Source organism: Camelina sativa, chromosome 2 (genome assembly GCF_030686135.1).
Source record: "Camelina sativa cultivar CO46 ecotype springtype chromosome 2, ASM3068613v1".
NCBI classification, from domain to species: domain Eukaryota; kingdom Viridiplantae; phylum Streptophyta; class Magnoliopsida; order Brassicales; family Brassicaceae; genus Camelina; species Camelina sativa.
In genome coordinates this window covers 12332023-12345237 of record NC_141881.1, presented here as the reverse complement: position 1 = coordinate 12345237, position 13215 = coordinate 12332023, and the positions used below count along the sequence as shown (strand labels likewise).

Genomic DNA, 13215 nt, shown 5'->3' with positions numbered 1-13215 from the left:
TGAATAGAGTAGTTAGAATCAAGGTCCTTGTTTTTAGTTCTATGACGCATGGTGAAGGAACTTTATTTCTTTAATCTACACATGCAATCCTATCAATCATTCCCTTTAACATTCATTAACAGAGAACCGTGAATCACGCTAAGCAATGTCATTGAACTCATTTGGCTAGGGTAAAAGGTCAGAGACATAGATAGTCTCCTTCTCAAGTGGTTTTACCAATAAAGAACAAGGTTCTCTCACGAAAAGGAGTTGAGCTTAAGAGAAGGCTAAAGGTTGAAACCAACTGATACATACAAGAGCAGCGCCCTGTCTACCCAAAGAACATTCCAAACCGAAGTTGGTCCTATCTCTACCCTTCACCAGAAACTTCATCTCAAACCCATTCTTTCGTTCTTTAGACTTGGTCTTAGGAGGAGTTCACTTCTTATCATTCTAGCGGATTGGGAAATCTTCATTATCAGTAAGGTTCTTTTTCTTTTCTTCTATGGATTCTAGACATCTTAAACATTTTACTTTCTTTTCTTCGTCTAATCTTTTCATTTTATGCCCAGAACCAGTAACTCATTATTTTGCTCAACCAAAATCCTTTACTAGACTTGTAAACTTTGAAAACACATCCCCCTCCTAAAGACTTTCTACCCTTTACTTTCTTTTTACTCTTCACTTTTCTGCAAAAATCCATACCCAATGCCCAAAATCGAGTTCTCACCTAGTCCTACTAGTCCGGATAACACGAACTAGAACTACACAGGATCATACTCTTGTCTGTTAGAACCTAACACTTTCTAACAAGCTCAACTCGAAAAAAAGGCCTGACACTCAAGAATACAATTGGCTTGAAAGAACGGTTGGTTAAGGGTGCGGGGAACTGTTCCAAAGATGGGAATCAGTTACTTGGATTGACAAGGGTGGTAAAAATGTGAAAGACAATCCAAGTATCTATATGGTGTCCATTAGTTCAACTTCAATGCATAAGAGGATAATTGCAAGTCAGGATTAGGTTCAGGTAGATAGGGAATGATATCAATTCAAAACATGCTTCAATCTTAAATTTTCAAGTTCAATCAACAAGCATCAAAGAACTAATAACAAGGGCCTTGATACTATCCTATTGAATCCAGCATGCTAACAAGGTTACAATCATCATCAACCCCTATGCTAAATGCTTCAACCCTATATGAATAAACCTAGACTCAATCCTAATATGCAAGTGCAAACTACATGAACACTCTCTTTTGTGGAAATTTTCGTTTTTTTCAAAACTTTTTGGTTTTTCTATGCAAATAGATGGATGCAAACTCAAAGAAGATATGATGCATCACAAACCCTCCCCCAAACTTAAATTACACAGTCTCCTGTGTAAGAAAAATTTGCAGGAGGATTTAAGAATCACAACAGATTCAATGCAGGAATGAAATGGTATGTACAAAGGGAGGGTCGGAGTACCTCAGTAGTAGAAGATGGAGTCCGTGCTCGCCCAAGAAGGAGCGTGAAACTGACTATGTCCTTCACCTTGGTCGGGATCCGCGGGTGTGACCTCAGCTGGTTTGTCGACTTGCTGCTCAACCGTCTCCGTGTTCTGATACATGTTCGGCTGCTCGTCACACTGCATGTCATCGACTCGGGACTCACCATGGTCTGATACCAACACAACAACCTCCGTAGGCTGATGGTCCCCTTGATGTTCGATCTGTTGCTCAACCCCATGCATACCCTGATGATCACCCTGAGCTTCAACTCGCTGCTCAACCTCAACCTCATGCTCATCTCGGGCTATAGAACGACGCACTGATTGATGACTAGAAGAGGCTATGGATCCTCACGAACCGCGTCTCTGTCTCTCCCTAGACTCGTGTGACAAGTAGCGTGAAGGAGCGGGTGAAGGCTGACGCTCTTGAGGCACATATGAAGATTGACGTGTTGGAGATGGAACCAGAGAGAGTGTTCTCTGACGAGTTGGCTCGAATGTCGCGGAGGCGCGTCTAGGTATGGGTCTGGTGTCCTCGGGGATAGACCTAGGGACGGCGGTAGCGGAAGTCGAGCAGCTAAACTTACGCATGATGTTCTTGACAGTCTTGGTGAGGCTGTTGAGCGCCTTGTCTCTGGCCTTCCCCCATCGTTGAAACTGGTTGAGGCGTTGATGAGCTGCTCTGACCCCCTTAGCCATTCTTGGGTCTGAGTACTCCTCGAAGTAAAACTACTCTGGGCGGTACTCCTCGGTGTCTTCCTCCATTGGTTCAGTTTCTGCTTCCGCAACGTCTACCTGCTCCTCCTCAGCTTCAGAATTGTATAGTGTATCTGCGGGAGGGAAGAACTCGATATGCTCACCCCCTAAGATCGTAGTCAACTCGACGCAAGGGAGGAGTAATCTCGAAGGACCGACAGCAGGATGCACAAACTTGTAGATCAATCGTCCATGCCTCAAACCCCAATCCAAAGTGTGTAGCTGTCACAGGTTGCTGATGTCAATCCAACGTGGTGGGTGCGACTCAGAGTGTAGAGGAAAACCAGCAGCCTCAAGGAACCAAGTCACTACGCCACCCATGCACATCACTCCGGGAGTGTGGTTGCTGCTGAGCCTCGAGACCCAATTCTTGTATGACATCAAGTAGGTGATAAGGTAGAGTGAGACGGAAGTGTTGGATATGTCACCTTGCAGCGCGGTGCAATCCATGGCAGTGAATGAGAGTCCCTTAAGGGCCAGATCGATCATCTCAAGTTTGCCGTTCGTCATGTATCCCTTAATCTCTTTGGCGTAGAATGCATTGGAAACCGCCTTCTGGAAGTAACACAACACTAGGCTTCGCAGATTCAACGATTTTGTCTTCGATGAAGTGAATGTGGGCGTGCTCCCAATTGTTGCCCAGAGTGCGGTTATCTCATTCCGATTAAACTGCGGCGTAGTCCCCGTTCCGCTGGGAAATCCAAACATCTCTTCGACGGTTCTGAGGGTGAGAATGTAGAATTGGCCGTGAACGCAAAAATGCAATGTAACCCAGACCTCCATCAGACATCATTCCCGGATCATCCGCATATAAGTGCATCTCCAGAGTGCAGAGGAACTGAATTGTCTCCTCCCTATATCCATTCTTGGGTGTGTTCATGATTCTCTCCAGATGGCACCGCCTAAACAGATACTGAACATCTTCTGCAATCTCGAGTTGCTGCATCGTCTCCACATGGGATACCTTGTGCCATCGAATTCCAACTGCTAGAACAGCTCTTAGTTTTCCTTGGGAGTTAGTTTCGTCTCAGCGCTCTTTCGTCTGACCGATTTTCTAGGAGCTTGTTCTGAGCGCAACGCAGGTTCCTCTTGTTCGTAATCACTCCGGTCCTCCTTTGAGTTTGAAGCTCGTGCCGATCTCTTCCCGCGACTCTTGCTCTTAGAGAGCGGTTTGTCTGCTCTGCTTGACCCAGCACCTTGCGTAGGCGGCTTAGAAGTAGCAACTCTTCCTGGTACCTCACAACCATACTTCTCATACATCTCATCCTAAAAATTTTCAGACATTGTACAGCTGAGACAATTCAAACTCAAAATCAAAGGGTAGTAGGTTAGTGACCAGGCAATAATGCAAATCGCAAAAAAAAAATCAATGAGAGAGCTAAGGTGTTGAAATGCAACCAAACACAACGGATTGATGAGAATTGCTCGGTCACGGTGTGGGTGTGTTGGTTCGAACGGACGCTGTTGCTCGGAGCATGTCTCGTGCGTGTGGCTTGATCAATTTCTCACTGGAACGGCTTGAATGGAACTTCTTGGACTCAGCGGGGATTGGCTCGATGGAGGAGTGAGACGGCTCGGACGAGAGATGTGGATGTGCTGGCTCGAGCGGGTGTGGCAAGAATGGCTCGGACGACGTCTGACTCGAGCGAGACAGCGGAGAGTGGCTCGAGAAAGTTTGGTGGCAAGGTCGAACGATGACGATTATGGGACAGCGGCTCGATCGAGAGTGGCTTAGATGGCTATGAATGGTGGACTGCTCAATCGAATACGACGGTGACAGGAATGGCTTGAACGACGTGCAAGCTGGTCGAGTGGGGATACGCGTGGAGGATCGAGTGAGATGTCGAGAGTGGCTCGATCGGAACATGGATGGAGCTCGAGATGTTGTCTCGAGCGGGCTCGATGGGGTCGTCGAACGGATGGCTCAAGCGGCTTGGTTTGTCGTTCCGGCAAGTTGGCGAGATGGTAGAGGGAGACGACGTGCGAGAGACTCCGGCTCAAGCGGGTGGAGACTTTGTGAAGTTGAGCAAGGAGAGAGCATAGGGATGAAGGTGAGTGAAAGAGAGAGTGAAGAGTTGAAGTAAGGTTGGTGGGTGGGAGGAAGAAGAGAGACGAGAGATTGTTTTAAAGAGAGAAGAGTTGTGTGGATAGGAGGTGTAGGGTGATGATGGGACAGAAAGTGAGATTATTGTGTTGGGTGAGAGGGATAAGAGAAATGGGAGATGAGGTGATTGGAGGCTTGAGAATTCACGTGGGGAGGGGGGTAAGGAGAAGAGCGAGTGGGTCGACAATTTCCCATATAGTTTTTTTCGTTCTCATCTTTTTTTTTATTCTTTTTTATTTTTTAGGAAAAGTTTTTCTTCACTCTCCTTTTCACTTCATTGGTCTCTGTATCCTCTGTCTCTGTTGTCCATACTCCCTTCTGTAGATTCCTGAATACAAGAAAACCAAAAAAAAAAACTAAAAACACAAGGATCCTAAAAAATATTTACAGTGATACCTTTGGGACTTCTTCCCAAGTGAGCTTGTTTAAAGTCTCTAGCTTGACTTTTCAGCTCATTATGCTTTTGGGGGTTCAAGGAGGAGCACAGAAAACCCCTCTGGTCGGACTTGATCAGCTAAATATTTCTTGACTCTCTGACCATTTACAGTGAATTCGCTACCATCCTTGTTCAGAAGAGTGATAGCTCTAAATGGCAGAACTTCCTTGACGTCAAAAGGTCCAGACCACCTAGACTTAAGCTTTCCAGGAAATAACTTAAGCTTGGAGTTGAAAAGCAAAACCTGATCCCCAGCCTTGAGCTTCTTGACAACAATTTTCTTATCATGAAAATTCTTTGTTCTTTTCTTGTAAATCTTTGAACTCTCATAGGCATCAAGTCTGATTTCTTCCAACTCATGTAGATCAAGGGTCCTCTTGCCCTGCGCTGTATCAATATCCATGTTCATCAACTTGATAGCCCAAAGCGACTTGTACTCAACCTCCACAGGGAGATAACATGCTTTACCATATACCAACTGGAATGGTGTTCTGCCTATGGGCGTTTTGAAAGCTGTCTTGTATGTCCAGAGAGTTTCATCCAACTTTACAGACCAATCTTTCTTCGAAACCCCAACAATCCTTGACAAGATACCTTTGATTTGCCTATTTAAGACTTCAACCTGTCCGCTGGTCTAAGGGTGATACGCAGTAGACACCTTGTGCTTGACCCCATACTTTCTCAGCATACTCTCAAACACCTTGTTGACGAAATGAGTACCACCATCACTGATCACTGCTCTGGGTATCCCATACCTTGGAAAAAATATACTTTTGAACAGCTTCAGAACAACCTTGTGATCGTTAGTGGGACTGGCAATGGCTTCAACCCACTTAGAAACATAATCAACTGCCACCAGAATATAGACATTGCCATTTGATGGAGGGTTGAAAGGACCCATGAAGTCGATACCCCAAACATCAAATATCTCTACTTCCAGGATCGGATTCTGGGGCATCTCTTTCCTCCTTGTGATGTTGCCCATCCTCTGACAAGCATCACACTTGGTGATGAAACTGTGAGCGTCCTTGAACAAGGTTGGCCACCAGAGACCTGCTTGGAGAACCTTCTGAGCTGCCTTGAATGTGGCAAAATGGCCTCCATAGGTGGAACCGTGACAGTGCTCAAGCACTCCCTGCACTTCCCCTTCTGCTATGCATCTTCTGAACAGACCGTCAGAACCTCTTTTGTACAGATAGGGCTCATCCCAGAAGTAATGGTTGACCTTCCTGAAGAACTTTTTCTTCCTGTAGGGATCCATGTCATCAGGAACCTCTCCACAAACCCTGTAATTCACAACATCTGCATACCATGGTGCAGTCTCAGAAGTGATCGCCATGCATCTGATTCTGAGGTTGTCAAGCTCTGTGTCATGCATCTGCTCACAAACCTGGGCGATGAGAAGTTGTTCCTCAGGCATTGAATCATCTCTGGGAACAGCATCTTCAATCCTCATTCTTGACAGATGGTCCGCAACTCCATTTTCTATGCCTTTCTTGTCAACAATCTCCATGTCGAACTCATGAAGTAGCAGAATACAACTGCTAGGAGTTCCTTCTCCGTGGTAGCAAACCTTCCTTGAGTCTCGTCCAAAGTGCGACTCGCGTAGTAAATGACATGCAGCTTCTTGTCAATACGCTGTCCCAGAACTGCTTCAACTGGAAAGTCTGAAGCATCACACATGATCTCAAACGGATGATCCCAATTCGGAGCTTGTACTATGGGTGCCGAAACCAAGGCCTCCTTGATCTTGCTGAAAGCTTCCAAACATGCTGCACTAAATTCGAACTCAACCTCCTTGCACAGCAACATTGTCAAAGGTCTTGCAATTTTTGAGAAGTCCTTGATGAATCTCCTGTAAAACCCAGCATGTCCCAGAAAACTTCTTATGTCCTTCACTGTCTTAGGTGGTTGAAGCTGAACCATGACCTCAATCTTTGCCTTGTCAACCTCAATTCCTCTTTCAGAAATCTTGTGTCCCAGAACGATCCCTTCTTCTACCATGAAGTGGTATTTCTTCTAGTTCAGCACCAGGTTCGTCTCCTCACATCGCGTCAATACCCTGCACAGATTCAACAAACAGGAGGAGAAAGTGGAACTGTATACAGAGAAGTCATCCATAAACACTTCCACTGACTCCTCAATCAAATCCGAGAAAATTGATTTCATGCATCTTTGAAAGGTGGCAGGAGCATTGCACAAACCAAATGACATGCGTCTGTAGGCAAAAGTGCCATAAGGACAAGTAAATGTTGTCTTTTCCTAATCATTTGGGTGGATAGTGATTTGGAAGAATCCACTATACCCATGAAGGAAACAATAATAAGGATGACTAGCTAGTCTTTCCAACATTTGATCAATGAAAGGAAGAGGAAAATGATCTTTCCTAGATACAGCATTCAACTTCCTATAATCAATGCACATCATATGTCCTGTGATGGTCCTAGTTGGGATTAGCTCATTTTTTTCATTTTTGATGACAGTGATTCCTCCCTTTTTAGGTACACAGTGCACTGGAGATACCCAAGTACTATCAGAAATAGGATAGATAACTCCAGCATCAAGTAGTTTTAGGATTTCTTTCTTAACTACCTCTTTCAGATTAGGGTTCAATCTTCTTTGGGGGTCAATACTAGCATAGGATTCATTTTCAAGATTGATCCTATAGGTGCAAAGACTATGTGAGATTCCCTTGATATCATCTAAAGAATAACCTATGGCTCTTCTTCTTAAGCTCAGTTACAAGCAACTTCAATTCATCATCACTCAACCTAGCATTCACAATGATATGATAAGTAGAATTGGTTACCGGAAAAACGTACCTGAGTCCAGAAGGGAGAGTTTTGAGTTCTACCTTTGGAGCTTTCAGTTCCGACCAGTTGTCAGCATGGGCGTCAGGAGCGGTCATGGTCGAGTGTGGTCCAAACAGTGTCTCGAGCGGTGATTCGAGTCGGGTCTTGATGTCGGTCAAGTGGGAGGTTTCACGTTCTGAATTCTCTGTCTCAACTATACATACCTCTTATGCGTCAGAAAACTGCTCGAACTCCTCTGGTTCGTCCGTTTCTCTGTGGGAGTCTAGCATATTCTTGTAACAAGTGGTCTCCCCATGCAGGAACCCTTCTTCTCCATCCTTGGTTAGAACAGTTTTGAGATGATCCTCCTCAGCTAGTTCCTCCAACAGTTCATCAGCCAACTTATCCATCTCTTCAATGTAGAAGACTTGTCCTCCTATTGTTGGCTTCTTCAAAGTATCTTTGATGTCAAACTTCATAATGAAGTCGTCGCCCAGATTAAGATCAATCTTGCTATTTCTGACATCAATGATGGCTCCAGCAGTCGCCAGGAACGGTCTTCCTAGGATCAGAGGATCTTTTGATTCTTCGTCCATCTCCAGAACCACAAAGTCGGTCGGCACTTCCATGTCTCTGATCCTGATAGGTAAGTCCTCTAAAATACCATGTGGAAGTCTCACTGATCTATCTGCAAGGATGATGGGAGATGTCGCAACCTTTAAACCTTGTGATACCCAACCTCTTAGCCACAGAGAATGGCATCAGATTGACTGAAGCGCCAAGATCACATAAACACCTATCAAAAGACATAGGTCCAAGGGAGCAAGGTAGAGTAAATGATCCCGGATCTTTGAGCTTCTTGGGTATAATCTTCTTCTGGATGATTGCACTGCACTCAAGACTTAGTACCACCATGCCTTAAACTTCTTTTGATCTCTCCATCACTAAATCCTTGAGGAATTTCTGGTAGTGCGAAACAAGTGCGAATGCATCCAGCAATGGCATCCTCAACTCAATCTCCTTAACTTGTTTTTCGAACAAGGCTTTGTACTTCTCAGTAAGCTGCTTCTTGAACCTCACTAGAAATGGTAGAGGAGACTTGTACGGTGGGGGGTGAATCTTGCAGGTTTGTCATCAGGAACAGCAGGCTCCTTAACAGCTTCAGGTTTGGATTGCTTCACTGGCTCGATTGGATCTTTGACTGCCTCGACGGGGTTCTCCATCTGAGCGTTATCCTGAAAAAAACCCTCCCCATCTAATTCCTCAATGTCCGCAGTGACGTCTGGGACTCCTTGCCTGGGAGGCAATAAATTCCCACTTCTCAGCGTAATGGCATTGGCGAACTCCTTGGGGTTCTGAACAGCCTTTCCTGGGAATTGGCCAGGTTTTGGTGCAGAAATAGAAGCAGATTGACCTTCTATATACCTGATCTTCAAATTCAGCGCTTCAAATTTGACGTTCAGATCATTGTAAGAACATTCCATCCTCTGACTAAGGTCAGCAAACTTCTTTGCAATATCCATAGAACCGCTAGCTTGATCCTGAAGAAGTTGTTGCATCATTTGCTTCATTTCTTGATCTGGGGCGGGAGTAGGCTGAACTGGTTGAGGGCAGAATCCTGGCGGTGGTCCTGAGGGAGCTTGGTAACCCTGCTGGAACTGTTGTTTAGGAGCGAATCCCGGATTGTAAGGCACAAAAGGTTTTTGTTGACCTTGTTGTTGTTGTTGGGGTGGGTACACCTGATCTTGTGGATTAGCAACATTAGTACTTCGGTAAGACAAATTGGGGTTCGTCTTGTAGGGATTGTAACCTTTGTTGTATCCACTCTGATTCTGGACATAGCTGATCTCCTCAGTCTGCTCGCCCTCCCCATCTGGAACTTGGAAAGGGTCATCCTCAGATACAAAGTGGATGCTCCTCTGCTGGCTTAGCAAGATACAGGCAAGCTTCTCATTGACATTTTTGAGGTGTTTCTTGTACTTCTCCTCAGACCCAGCGTCGCCACGAACTGTGCGGTCATAGTCCTCATTGTAGTTGCCGTCAGACTGAGCGAGATTCTCCACTAGTTGCCATCCTTCCTCAATGTCTTTGTTCAGAAAATTACCATTAGAAGCGGTGTCAAGCAGCATACGTATCTTTGGTAGTACACCATGGTAGAGAGTGCTCAGCAGTGACTCGTTGCTGAAAACCATGGTGTGGACACTGGCTATGGTAACCCTTGAAACGCTCCCATGCTTCACAGAATGATTCTGAGCTCTTCTGAGTGAAGCTAGAAATCTCATTTCTGAGACGTGCTGTTCTAGAGTTGGAGAAAAACTTGGCCAAGAATGCTTTCATGCAACCATCCCAGGTGGTGATTGATCCCTTGGGAAGGTTTTTCTCCCATTGATGAGCCTTGTCTCCCAGAGAGAATGGGAAGCGGCGCAACTTGTAACCGTCCTCACTCCCGCCGTTGATCTTGGTGAGACTGCACAGACGGCCGAACTCGTCCAAGTGGTCGAGTGGATCCTCCATAGTCAACCCATGGAACTTGTTTCCTTGGATCATGGAGATCAGACCACTTTTGATTTCGAAGTTGTTGTTCTGTACGGCGGGAGGGACGATTCCAGCACACTAAGTATGAGTGTTCGGTGCATCCCCAGCACCAATGTTTCGCGGTCTCGGATTTGGTTCATTCTGTTGTTCCATAGTGACTGGTGCGGGATGATCAGTGAGTTGACGAGCTTGTCGTGGTCGTTGCAACCGATTGATTTCGTCGATAACGGGAAGGAGATTCTGATGCCCTCTTGATCTGGTGTGCATGCAAGGTTGCAATCAATAGGTACCTGAGTTGCAAGACAAACAAGCAGAAAACCAAAGCAAGTTAGTACTCAGAATGATAAGGGTAACAGAACTTAATCTTGCAAAACTTGAAATCTTAAATGTAGCAAAATGAATCCCAAATGGAAACGCGCCAAATTGATACTAGGATTCTGTGTGTCCTAGCAGGTTCAATTAACCTTATGCAGTTGTAATACTTAAGGTGTCAATCCAGTTGGGAAACTTTACTAACAATTGAGATGCAATCAAGAAATCACAAGTTAAGCCAATTCAAAGAGAGTGTTTGTCTAACTGTCCTAGAATGATGACAATTCAAAACGGAAATGAGTCACAGAACTAGAAACGAGAATGCATGACAAGAAGCGAAAATGAATAAAAATGTAAACGAGTCTAAGCATGAACTAAAAAGCAAGAAACAAAACAATCTCAGGAATGTAATAAAAATCAGAAAGAAAGAGGTCCTAAGGATGGGAGTAATTGATGTCGGTGGAGTATCCTAGTCTATAGAGTATTTAACATGCCACAAGCAAACCATCCCTAAACAATGAACATCACTTCTTAGCTAATCTAATCTCTTGACAAAAGCTACTCAAACTCAACCACTTCCAAACCTAGCTCTCGCTAGAGAAACATGATCAAGCATGGCATGAAAAACAAGTTCATTCACGTCAACAAACATCCTAGACAGCTAATCTGTTAGGCTAGGAACGTAAGTCTCTGGCACTAGTTGGTCAGACATTTCATCGAACACCTTTTGGGTGCAGAAATGTCTAAACCCCAGTTCCAATTGATCAGAGAGAAACTAGTATTTCTAACTCTAGTCCAAAAGGAAATCATACAATCAAAGCTTAAACACTCTACATCCTAAGATCATCCACCTAATCTATCCCATCCTCAAGAACTACCACACTACTCAGATCCAAAATTTATTATCAAGGATGCAAACACATAAAACATTGAAACAAGCATTATTGGGTAGATAAAAATAAGATGAACAACTTTGTAGAAGGAATCAAATGCCAAATCTCAATAAATCTCAAAGATATCGGAATACAAGTCTCAGAACGTATTTTGTGGCTAGGTTAAAACCTTCTAGGAAAGAAAACAATACGAGATAAAGATAAGATGTCTCCGCAGAGACTTAACAAAATGTATATATAGTAGTCCAACATGGAAAGCCCTAAAACTTAAAACGACAAGGTGAAGAGTCGGTTATGGAATTCCCTGAAGCGTGTGAGACCAAACGTCTTACTTCCTGACATGTGCGATCGAGTCCGTGCACATCGAGTGGAATGCAATGTCAGCGTCGCTCGAGGGAAGGCAGCTAGAGTGCATGGCGAGAGAGAGTGGCTCGATCAGACAAGCTGGAGTGTGTGGCGAGTGAGAGTGGCTCGATCAGACAAGCTGGAATGCGTGGCGAGAGAGAGTGGCTCGATCAGACAAGCTGGAATGCGTGGCGAGTGAGAGTGGCTCGATCAGACAAGCTGGAATGTGTGGCGAGCGAGAGTGGCTCGATCATACAAGATGTAGTGCGTGGTGAGAGAGAGTGGCTCGATCAGACAAGCTGGAATGCGTGGCGAGTGAGAGTGGCTCGAGCGTGGTGTATACGCATCCACTAAAACGATGATAACTCTTGAACCACACCTCCGATTGGCTTGAAATAAACGGCGTTGGAAAGATAACTCAATTCCCTACGACTTTAATGAAGACGTCAAAAGCTAAATCTCACTCGAGTGGAACGGCTCGAACGGATGGCTCGGTTGACACTTCACGGGGATAGCTCGGTTGATGCTTCCCGGAGATGGCTCGAGAGATGGTTCTGGGAGTGTTGTGCAGCGGATGGGTCGCTGGGGAGCATAGCTCGGATGGATGCTGGGGAGCATGGCTCGGACGGATGCTGGGGAGCATGGCTTGGACGGATGCTGGGGAGCATGGCTCGGACGGATGCACTTCCTAGACAATGTATGCAAGGATGATGCAAGAACTACCTAGACATGCAAAGTGTATAGAAAAGAGTTAGAAAATGATGTAAAACAATCAGTTATCCTAGCTAAATGCATGATAAATATATGCTGAGGAGAGACAAAATATAGACATATCAGGAAAGCAGTTGCAGTTAGAAGCGGTTATGGCGGTAAGTATGACGGGAAGGTTTCAGCTTATCCAGGAAGAGAAGGAGGAGCAAGCATAGATTTGGAAGTATGTCTACTTCCCAAGTTTATGGAAGCTTTGGAATCAATTCAAGAGTTCATGTCTCTTGTCTCTTCTTCTTCTTGATCCTATTGTCTTTGCTTGTTACTCTCAGAGTATTCTGCAGAAGTTAAATGTTTCAACTTCAATAAAAATATTGTTTTGAGTTTAAAGCAACAAATTCATCAGAAGATTGGAGGAGCTGACGATCTTAGTTATGAACAGAGTTAGAGTTCTGGCTACTTTTACTTCCGGTTTGATTGGTTTGATTGGTTGACTCTGTAGTTAAAGCTGTTAGTGTAGAAGAGACAAGAGACACACAATTTTAACAAGGTTCAGCAAATGTCTACGTCCTCAATCTTTGTTGAAAATACTTCTTGAGCACAATTACAGTTAGAGCTCAATATTGGACGTACACAAACCTAAGATCTTCTCTTAGCTTGTTCCCAATCTATTTCCAACCCAATAAGAGATCCCTAAGGTCAACACAAATGATCTACACCTAGGACTCTCACTTAGAAACAAAACCCTCACCCTTTTCTCAAAAAGATACCAAAAGGCTTACAAGGTTTTTCCTCTCTTTGTTACGTTCTAGAGGGATAAGTTTCTAAGTCTTAGACCCTCTATATTTAAGGGATTTCGTGCCTCT

At 44.6% G+C, this 13215-nt stretch overlaps 1 non-coding gene and 1 pseudogene across 1 annotated transcript; both read left to right on the top strand.

Moving 5' to 3' along the window:
• LOC109126567 (putative acetyltransferase At3g50280) overlaps nt 1-12653 on the top strand; it is a 30966-nt pseudogene extending 18313 nt beyond the window's left edge.
• On the top strand, nt 9742-9848 carry LOC147948499 (small nucleolar RNA R71). The gene has a single exon (XR_015585885.1). It is a non-coding gene; the product is annotated as a small nucleolar RNA R71 (small nucleolar RNA).
• Nucleotides 12654-13215: the final 562 nt, after the last annotated feature.